The sequence below is a fragment of the Sus scrofa genome, chromosome 5 (assembly GCF_054392235.1).
Source record: "Sus scrofa isolate SSC_HxYL_T2T_F1_AM1 chromosome 5, Sscrofa_HxYL_maternal_Yorkshire_Landrace_v2.0, whole genome shotgun sequence".
Lineage (NCBI taxonomy): Eukaryota > Metazoa > Chordata > Mammalia > Artiodactyla > Suidae > Sus > Sus scrofa.
The window spans coordinates 81,039,161-81,051,000 of record NC_139387.1 but is presented as its reverse complement, the minus strand read 5'-3'; the positions used below and the strand labels follow the sequence as shown (position 1 = coordinate 81,051,000).

General features: G+C 39.2%; 1 long non-coding RNA gene across 9 annotated transcripts in view; it reads right to left on the bottom strand.

The window, feature by feature from the left end:
- Window positions 1-11,840, bottom strand: part of LOC106510382 (uncharacterized) — a 331,715-nt gene that overhangs the window by 283,836 nt on the left and 36,039 nt on the right. The gene's annotated exons all lie outside the window — the stretch shown is intronic.

Sequence of the window (11,840 nt, the reverse complement as noted above, 5' to 3'; positions counted from 1 at the left end):
CTCCAGTGGCTGCCAGGTTTCCCATGACCACCTCTGTCAATTCTCCAGCCCAAGCCAAGCACACACTCCAGCCCCACTCACTCTACATTACAGCAGAGCATTGCATCTAAGGCTGCCATAACCAGAGCGAAAGCTTGCTTGTGGGAGGCAGAGGCAACTTGATCCTAGGGCAGCATCTGAGTGGGGTGATGACAGCCACTGTTGATACTTACTCAAGCAGGGCATCAGAAGCAGCCCAGAACTCTGATGCTGGACACTCTGCCACAGCTTACAGCCTGATATACAGTGAGAGTCCACATGGGACAAAGCTGCCCTGAAATGTGGCTCCAAACAAGGCAGCAGTGGCAAGGGCTCAGCTATAGGAGATAGCTCGGGCCTCTGTTTGTGGTCAACATGAGCCAAAAGCCCAAAGGGGCTCCCCTTGCTTCACACTACCCCCCTCTAGGGCAAGGATCCTGGTGTTAGGAGAGGGAAAAGCACACACTTAAAGGGAACAGAGCCAGCTTGGGCACAATGCTCAAGGCTTCTCCTCCAGCAGCTTGGATGAGAACCCACCCCTAACTGGGTAGTGACGGCCACTGAGCAGAGGGTAAACCCCACCCTCCACCAGCTCCAGCTGTAGGCCTCTACCTCTAGCCCTACCTTCTACCAAGTTGATAGCTACAAAAACACCCTGAGGAAAGATGTAGCTTTCATTGATGTCAAATCCAGCTCTCCCATGAAAGGTACTATTTGTCCTACACAAATAATCTGCATAGGGACATCCTCATATAAGAAAACCCTTCAAGACCACTATAGGTAACTGTTTCATCTTAACTCATACAGGTAGAGAAAGTTAAGCAACATGAAAAGGCATAAGAGCTGGTCTCAACTGAAAATGCAAGAGAAAGCCTCTTAAAAAATAATGAAACAGAAATGAACAATTTCCCAGGTAAAAAAATTCAAAACTTTACGAATAAGAAAGCGAACTGAATTAGGGAAAAGATTAAATGAACACAGTGAGCATTTTAACAAGGAACTAAAAAAATCACAAGACATGTAACTAAAATAGAAAAAATTAAAGACAGTTCTAAAGGCAGCGAGAGAAAAACAGAGTTACAAGGGAATCCTCACAAGACTATCTACTGATTTCTCTGCAAAAACTTTACAGGCCAGAAGGAAGTGGCAAGATGTGCTTGAAGTGCTGAAAAGGAAAAACCTGCAACCTATGATACTCTACCGAATAAATTTATTATATGGAAGAGAGACATATAAGAACTTCTCAGACAAGCAAAAACTAAAAGAACTCAACAATACGAAACCTATCCTAAAAGAAAGATTAAAGGGTCTTCTCTAAATAGAAAGAGAGTAAGACTCTACAGGAAAGGGAAAATCCCACTAGGAAAGGCAAATATATAATAAAGGCTGAGGATCAACCACTTAAATAAGCTGGTATGAAAAATAAAAGACAAATTATAAAAGCGACTATAACTAATATAAAGAGTGTTAAAAAAAACATGAAGATATAAAATATGACATCAAAAACATAAAATGCAAGCAGGTGATTAAAAAGTGTAGGCCTTTTAGAATGAATTTAAACTTAAGAGACTACCGGTTTAAAACAAGTGGCTATAGTTCTAGGTCAACATATATGAACCTCATGGTAACAACAATTCAAAAACCTATAATAGATTCACAAAAATCAAAAAGAAAGGAACTCAAGCATACTATAAAAGAGAATCATCAGGAGTTCCCATCATGGTGCAGTGGTTAACGAATCCGACTAGGAACCATGAGGTTGCAGGTTCGGTCCCTGCCGTTGCTCAGTGGGTTAACGATCCGGTGTTGCCATGAGCTGTGGTGTAGGTTGCAGACGTGGCTCGGATCCCGCATTGCTGTGGCTCTGGCGTAGGCCAGCGGCTACAGCTCCGATTAAACCCCTAGCCTGGGAACCTCCATATGCCGAGGAAGCGGCCCAAAGAAATAGCAAAAAGACAAAAAAAAAAAAAAAAAAAAGAGAATCATCAAAGTACAAGGGAAGAAACAAAAAGAAAAAATGAACAGAAAACTATGAAAACCACTATAAAAATAAGAAAAATTAATAAGTACATATATAACAACAATCAATTTAAGTGGCAATAGACAAATTCCCCCAATCAAAAGACATAAGATGGCTAATTGGATAAAAATAAACAAGACCCATCAATATGTTTCCTATAAGAGATTCACTTCAGGGCTAAAGACATAAACAACCTGAAAGTGAAGGGAATGGAAAAGATATTTCATTCAAATGGAAACAAAAAGAAAATGGGGTAGCAATACTCACAACAGATGAAAGAGACTTTCAAATAAAGGCTATAACAAAAAACAAAGAAGGGCATCATACCATGAAAAAGGGATCAATACAAGAAGAGAATCTTAAACTTATTAACACATGCACCCAAAACAGGAGCACCTAAATATACAAAGCAAATATTAACAGACATAAAGAGAGAAATTGACAGTAAAACAATGATGGTAGAATATTTTAACACTCCATGACATTAATGGATAGATCATCCAGACAGAAAATTAATAAGGCAACAGTGGTTTTAAATAACACAATAGACCAGTTGGACTTAATATGACATTCCATACAAAAACAGCAGAATGCACATTTTTTTCAAGTGCACATGAACAATCTTCAGAGTAGATCACAGGTTAGGTCCCAAAACAAAACCCAACAAATTTTGGAAAATAGAAATTATATCAAGCATTTTTCCAACCACAATGATATGATTAGAAATCAATTTCAGAAAGAAAGAAATGAAAAGCACAAACACATGAAGACTAAGCCTTATGCTATTAAAAAATCAATAGATTAGTGAAGAAGTCAAAGAAATCAGAAAAAACTCAAGCCAGATAAACATGGAAACAAACATTTCCAAAATCTTGATAGGCAGCAAAAGCAGTTCTAAAAAGGAAGTTTGTAGCAAAAAAGGCCTTTCTCAAAAACAAGAAAAATCTCAAATAAACAGTCTAACCTACCATTTTTATAAATTAGGAAAAGAAGAGCAAGCACAACCCAAAGTCAGAAAAAGGAAATAAATAATAAATATCTGAGAGGAATTAAATAAAACAAAGACCAAAAAATAGGGAAAACTAAATGATGATAAGACTGTTTTTAATGGTAAGTAAAATTGATAAGCCAGGCTCATGAAGAAGAAAAGAGGATTCAAACAGAATAAGAAAAAAAAAAGAGGAGAAATAACAACTCATACCATAGAAATACATAAAAGAACACTATGAACAATTTTGTGTCAAAAAATTGGACAACCTAGAAGAAATGGACAAATTCCTATAAACTTACAACATGCCAAGACTGAATCAAGAAGAAAAACTCAATTTGAACAGATAGATCATTAGTGGTGAAATTGAATTCGTAATTTAAAATTTCCCAGCAAACAAAAGTCCAGGACTGGATGGCTTCAAAGGAAAATTCTATTAAATATATAAAGAAACACTAATACCTATCCTTCTCAAACTACTCCAAAAATTTGAAGAGAAAAAAACACTCCCAAATTCATCCTACAAGGCCACCACTACTCTGACAACAAAACTAGATACCAGCCCCCCCGAAAAAATTATAGGCCAATATTTTTGATAAATATAGCTATAAAAATCTTCAACAAAATATTAGCAAACCGAATCTAACAATATACTAAAAGGATCATATACTATGAGAGCAAGTCTGATTTATTCCAGATATATGAGTGGTTCAATATTCACAAGTCAATCAATGTGATGCACTACATTAATAAAAGGAAGATAAAAATAACATGATCATCTCAAAAGATACAGGTAAAGCATTTGATAAAATCCAACATCTGCTCATAACAAGAACTCTAATCAAAGAGGGTTTAAAGGGAATAAATCTCCACATAATAAACCCAGCTAACATTATACTCAGTGGTGTAAAGCTGAAGCCCCGTCCTCTAAATTAACACACAAGACAAAGACGACCACTTCTGTCACTTCTACTTCACATAGCATTGGAAGGCCTAGCCACAGCAATCAGACAAGGAAATAAAATCATCCATATTGAAAGAGAAATAAAACTCTCACTATTTTCCTACGATATGATACTACATATGGAAAACCCTAAAGTCTCCACCAAAGAAACAGTTAGAACCAGTAAATGAATTCAGAAAAGTTGCAGGGCACAAAATTAAAATTAATATACAGAAACCTGTTGCTTTTCTGTACACTAATAATGAACTATCAGAAAGAGAAAGCAAAAAACAATCTCATTTAAAATAGCATCAAATGCAGACTATCACATATGGAAGGAACAAACAGCAAGATCCCACTACATAGTAGCACAGGGAACAATATTCATATGCTGAGATAAGTCATAATGGAAAAGAATATTAAAAAGCTTATATATGTATAACAATCACTTTGCAGTACAGTAGAAATTAACACATTATAAATCAATTATACTTTAATAAAAATAAAATAGCATCAAAAAGAATAAAGTACCTAGGAATAAACTTAACCAAGGAGGTGAAATACCTATGCTCTGAAAACTATAAAATATTAATGAAGACCTAAATATAAGACCTGAAATCATAAAACTCCTAGAACATATGCAGAATGTTCTTTGATGTAAACTGCAGTAATATTTTTTTTGGATCTGTATGCTAAGGCAAAAAGAAATAAAAGCAAAAATAAACAAATAAGACCAATTAAACTTAAAAGCTTTTTCATACCAAAGGAAACCATTAACAAAAAGAAAAGACAACCTACAGAATGGGAGAAAATATTCACAAATGATGCTACTAATAAGGGCTTAATGTCCAAAATACATTAACTAATAATATCATAACTGCTCATAACCCAACACCAAAATAACAACCTGATTTTAAAATGGGTAGAAGACTTGAATAGACATTTTTACAAAGAAAATATACATATAGCTAACAGGCATATGAAAATGTGCTCAACAACACTAATTATTAGAGAAATGCCAATCAAAATAACAATGAGATATTCCCTCTAACCTGTCAGAACAGCTATCATCAAAAAGTCTACAATAACAAATGTTGGAGAGGGTGTGGAGAAAAAGGAAGCCTTGTATTCTGCTGAGAGGAATGTCAATGGGTGCCGTCACTATGGAACACAGCGTGGAGGGTCCTCAAAAAACTAAAAATAGAACAACCATATGGTCAAGCAATTCCATTCCTGGGTATATACCCAGAAAAAAAAAAATTCAAAAAGATATGTATCCCAATATTCATAGCAGCAAAGTGCATGGAACTAGAGAATATCATGCATAGCAAACTAAGTCACATGGAGAAAGAAAAACACTATATGATATCACTTATTTGTGGAATCTAAAAAATATAACAAACAAACGTATAGAGCAAAACAGAAACAGACTCACAGCTATGGAAAACAAAATAGTGATTACCAGTGGGCAGAGGGAAGGGAGGAAGAGCAAGATAGGAATATGAGATTAAGAAATACAAACGCTATGTATAAAATAGATAAACTACAGGATACACTGTAAAACAGGAAATTATACTCATTATTTTACAATAACTTTTAATGGAGCATAATCTGAAAATACTCATTATGATATACACCTGAAACTAATATGATATTGTAAATCAACTGTACTTCAATTTTAAAAAGAAGAAAAACCTTTTTAAAAGCTTTAAGGGCCAAAGCGATATCATGGTACAATATCATATAGCAAACTATATAAAAAATAAAGATTTAAGGTATTTACTGAACAAGTACACATTATCCAACTTTATTTTCCTCTGTATTTTTTCCAAGTTTTTCCAAAAAGAACATTAGTATGGACCTCAATCTTCATCTTCTCATTACACATCTTAATAACATAAAAATTAACCCCCAAATGAAGTTAACGTGAATTTGGGGGAAAAAAATGAGGTTATCACAACATTCCATCTCAATATGTAATAATATATGCTAAATAGAAAATCAGAACAGCATCCAGAAAGCACAATCTAGCACAAACACATTCAAGGTTCAAATAAGAACTCAAAATGGAATTGGTGAAGACATTTAGCATTTGGCTAGAGTGTCAGTTTGAAACCTCCTCAGGAGCTTCCTGGGTGAAATCAGGAACTGACTGCCATACAGAGAGGTCAAGGAGAGACTGAAGAAAGAAGCAGGCCACTCCAGATTGACAGGTGGCAGGTTTAATACACAAGAGAACTTACATGCCCGGTTGTGTTGAGCAGCTACAAGATAGCAGATCTCCACACCTGCCCACCAGAATCTTAAAAATTTATGAGAGGCCTTTCTTGGGTTCAGCCACATATACAGCGCAGATGGTCCTATCACCATATTGCTCCCTCAAGCCTACATCCTTGAAATAGCTACTAAATGCCAATAGTAAATGGAACAAACACTCCAAGGACAGGGACGGGGTAAGAAGCCTCTGATCGCGGGTTCTGGCTTGAGGGTCAACCAGCAATCACGTCTTTCTGACCTCCTCCTATAGTCTACCCCTCGGGGCCAGCTCTTACAAGCCTCTATGTCCCCTCTTCCATAATGTGCCCTGAGCACTCAGCAAAGGGTCTTATTAGCATGGAGGTGGCTCCTTTGGTGGCTCTCTGGCTGCATTGGAGGCGGAGACCAGAGCAAAAATGTAAGTACATGCAAGAGAAAACACAGATTAAGATAATGATTCCCAATATAAGAAATAATTTTTCCACCAAGAGCCCCATGATCCAAACCATCAATTTACTAATTCCCATAAGCTGGAGGTCAGATGACCCAGGCTTTTCACATATGTCCTCATGTGATTTGATACAGATGACACATTAACAGACTCATTGATAGGAACACACAACATTCTCTTCAGATAATGGCGCAGGTGCCTCCTGGTGAGGCACTCATAGTGTCCAAGGCCATTCTCTTTTGGAGGACAACTTTTCTCACTAGAGACATTTCAATGTTCAGTAAGGAAAGGCTTTGATGGCAATCATGTTTTTGCTGGCTGAATTTGGTAAGGGTTTCTGTGTGTCCAATAACGTTTCCAGGCCAATGTAGGCAGCAAAGATGGTAATCAAGTGATGGTACCAGTGGAACAGAATGTCCCAGCTAGCCTTGAGGAGAGAGAGGTAGGCAGCTTTAGGCACTTGACGTTATGGTCCATACCATAAACGTTGGCAAAGGAAGCAGCACCATCGGGCATGAGAAGATAGAATAGGGAAGGATATGTCAGACCAGGACACCCAATTCCCCCCCTCTTTCTATGGTGCACACGTCATTCCAGGCATTGTATGTTTCAACAGTTCCACCCTGCAGCAGGATAGCAGGATCCAAGTGGAAACTACAACCCTACATAGGGGTGCAAAGTAAGTCACCCATCCCAGTAGGATGTCCCAGTGCAAATTACCTTGGATAATACCTTTCCCAAGCATGGTGGAGCTTGGTGTTCTCAGCAGCACAACAGGTTCATCCGCTAGGCAAGTGGGGGCCATAACTGTCTGCCATGACTTCCACACCTATGTACTGGGAGTAGATGCCATGAGGCGCTTCATCTGTTTCCCTGTCAATCACCACAATAACCTCTTCTTTTTCTCCTCACTTTCACATAAATTCCATCTCTTAGTGTCCTAATAAGACTTTGTCACAATCATCCAGATCTAAGTCCACAGCATCTCGTGCCCTCTGAGCTTTGCAAAGCACCACACTGTTCTCCCATTTATTATCCAGCTCTCTCACTTTGTCACCAGCCTGATACCTAGCACAACAGCAAACATCCACATGTCCTTCTCTAACTTAAAATCTTCTTCCAACTTTCTAATTGGAGCTGTAGCCTCTCATTGGGCATCAATGTCCACCTGCCCATGGTACATGCCAGCCTACTGCAGCAGCCATTCATTTCCCTGCTTTGCCACAATGCCCTCTGTGCAGTTTCTCAGACAAATGTATTAAACTAGCCATTGCTTTCAGGCTGTATCCATATTCACATGTTGGTCCTCAAGCATCTAACATATAGATCACCCCTCTATACACAGAGTTCAGTGGCCAACTTGGAATTTCCCAATGGATGCCCCTTTTCCAAGACCCATTTCTACTGCCTCCTGACTGGCTCACCAATTTCTGGTTCATAACCTTGAGAGTTTCTGGGGTGAAATTCGTAAGAGGTCCCTGTGCACAGAAAGCAAGGAGAAATTGAAGAAAAGAGGCAGATCACTCCGGATTGGTGGGCGGTAGGTTTAATAAGCAAGAGAATTTACAAAGCTCATAAGGCTTGTCTTGGGCGGCCATAAGACAAGTAGATCTCTGCACACACACACACACACACACCCGCCACCAGAATCTTAAAAGCTTATGTAGAGAGGCCTTATCTTGGTTCAATCACCTATTCAGTCCAATGTGATAAAATTCTCAACAGTCTTATAACTGAGGTCACCAGATATGCCACAAATCTATTCTCTTTTTTTTTTCCAACAAATTTGTGTGCTTACTAGTAGATAGTGGGCACCACGCAAGATGAGTAAGACACAGTACTTGTTCTTAAAAAACTTACAGTCCTGTAAAGGGATAGAGGGACACACACTCACAAACAGAAGAAATGAAATGATATAATTGCTACTGTAGAAGTTTGTGCAGTGAACTATACAGGAGGGAATAGTTAGTTCCTCCACTTAATGGATGAGGAAGGTGAAGGAATGTCTCGGGAATGTTCATCTTCATAAAGAAGGTGGTCATTGAGAAGGAAAGATGTTCCCACATAAACAGGAGTATTCTCCAGGTAAGGAGGGAGAGGAGAGCCTAAACAAAGGCAGAAAGCATGAAATGGTATGATTTGCTCAAGTAATTATGAATAGTTCGATGCAACTACTTCATGGTATACAAAAAAAAAACATAGCAAGAGATGAGACTGGAGAAACTGGGGCCAAATTAAATAGTAGTCCATAATAAGGATTTGGGTCTTTAAGAACACTTGTAGTTATTGAAATGCTACAAGGGAGAGACTGGATGTGGGTTTGAGAAAGACTCTACTAGCAGATTGTTGAGAATGGGTTGGAGGGATCAAACCTAGGGACAAGGAGACCAGAGAAGGATTGGAACAGTCCACATTGGAGATAACAAGAGCCAAACCAGGGCAGCAGCTCAAGAGTGGGATCTGGAAGAAAGTAGGAGCAATTGACTTTAGTGCTTGACTGGCTGAAAGAAGGCAGGATAAGGAAAGGCAGGGATCATAAATGTCTCCCAAATTCCTGGGAGGACAGTGGTTCCATTTCTAAAGATGGAGAAGTCATCCATAAGGTTTTGTAAAATACAATGGATTTCATTTTGACCATTCTGAGTCTGAGGAAACTGTGGGAGACCCAGGTGAATATGAGGGAATGGGGGTGGAGAGACCAACACACTAGAAACCTGAGACGGGGCATCAGCGCTTCCAGGCCTCACTCTATATCAAATATCAGGAGCAATCATTTCACGGGTAAGATGGCAGGGTACAGTTGATCAGTCTACCCCTACCAACACCAAAGCTGCTTTAATATTTCAAGAAGAGGGATAGCTAGAGTTCCCATCGCAGCTCAGCAGAAACAAACCTGACTAGCATCCATGAAGATGAAGGTTCCATCCTTGGCCTTGCTCACTGGATTAAGGAACTGGCATTGCTATGAGCTGTGGTGTAGTTTGCAGACACGGCTTGGATCTGGCATTGCTGTGGCTGTGGTGTAGGCCAGCAGCTACAGCTCCAATTCAACCCCTAGCCTGGGAACCTCCATATGCCAAGGGTGCAGCCCTTAAAAAGACAAAAAAAAAAAAAAAAAAAAAAAAAAGAAGAAGAGAGATAGCTAAGTTCATTGAAACTCAAGAGTACGGTGGCTTTGCTTTAGTGCAAGTCAAGCAGGAGGGAAAACGTGGCAGAAACATTCTGAGAAACAGACCCACATTCCTATATTCCTCCCTCCCTGCTGTAGCCACTTAATGTCAAGTCAGTAGAAGGCCATCGTCACCTTACATCATGGAACTAGACCATGCTTTGGACCCTGATTAAGCCAGTCTTTGCTTCAGTATGTGGTTCCCACTATGATGCTCTGATCAATGGATACTTGACTTACCTTTTGTCATCTATCTCTGCTTTAGACCCTGTCACTGTCTTCTCATATAGAAGCATCCCTAACCCTCTGTATAAATCATCTGAGTTCCTGCCTCATGCTTTTGCTGGGTAACTTGACTTTCCTAAATCAGTCATCTGCCCAGTAAGCCGCTTTCTCTTGTACCACCCACAAGCTTAACACAACCAGCATATTTTATACTTAAAAACACATACTAAATAGCCATAGCAAAAGACAGTTCTCCGTCTATAAAAAAGCAAGCTAATTCTGATACTGGCCATTAGAAATTCATAAGCAGACCCAGGACACACAGACAAGCAAAGTGGCACTGACCAAACTATACGTTAAATGTGGAAAATAAAAACTGCTAAGGAGACCACCTATATCCAAAGACCACCTTCTGAAATAGCTCAGGGCTTTAAGCATATAGTTTATTTCCCATCAGAGTAATGCGTTATGAATCTACCTTAAGAGACCACCTGCCTAACATGAATGCAGGCCCATTTCCCAGTACATTAGGCTATTAAAAAAAATTTTTTTTTAGAAAAGGAGTTAAACAAAATGCATTGCCTAGCCAGCTCCAGATTCATACATGCCTCTCTCCATAAGCAATGCTTTTCTTAAAACTACCCCACTGAGGTTTTAAGCTTCCCTGCTGAGCTCTCAGACCCTGATACCAAGCAATGGCCCCCCCTTAATGGTTAATGGTTCACAACGATGATCAAACTTGTCGCAGATTTCCTGGGGTCAAGTTTGGGGACCCCACTCACACAGAGTCACGTAGAAAATCCTTGGGATAATTTAGGGGATGTTTAGGGCCATCTACACTAACTGTAATATAATTATAGGTTATGAAGCCCTGAAAAATCACTCCATGTGTATTAGAAGCATAAACTATAGGGAGCATTGTTAAACTGACGGCCACCTGCCAGAAAGACTGCTTAATTTTAGAACTCAGGGTGGTCTCCACATGCAGATTACACAGTTTAACGTTATGAGCAACAAAAGGGTCAATACTTTGTGCCAGGCGGCAAGTGAAGCGTGAGCACATTGTGTAAAAGTAGAGTAGGAAGCAGAGCACAAGGAACTCTACCCAATATTCCGTGGTAATCTGTGTGGGAAAAGAATCTGAAAAAGAATGGACGTGTGTACGTGTATAACTGAGTCCCTTTGTGGTACAGCAGAAATCATCACAACAGTATAGATCAACTGCACTTCAAGACAACTTTAAAAAAAATTTAAAAATTAAAAAAAAAATTTTTTTTAGTAGGGTCAGGAAAAAAAATTCCTGCCTTTCACCAAGGTATTTAGGAAAGCAACTTCAAGCAATACACAGCAGCAAGTGAGAGCAGTACACAAAACTGCATACCATGAGAAATCGGAGTTGCTATAGAGGGGCTGAATGAGGGGAGAAAGGGGGAGCAAGTAGTAGGCCAATGAACAGGGCAGGCCTTTGGTGTGCAAGGGCTGCTGTCTGAAAAGCCCAGCTCCACGTGAGAAGGATCTCTGACCAATAACCGTTTGGACAATTCTCTCGCAAGCAAGAGTGGCCAATGGAATGCAGTTGAAATGCACAGGTCAGTGCTTAACAGGTTCTCACTGTCAAAGACAAAGGTAAATATGACCACAGATACATAGACACAACCATAGACCATAATAAGTAAAGTTAAATTAAAAACAGGCAGAGAGGGAGGGGGTGACTTCTGGTGGTCCTCTTGAATCTGGAATGTGCACCCTTTTTTTAAAAAATGAGTATTT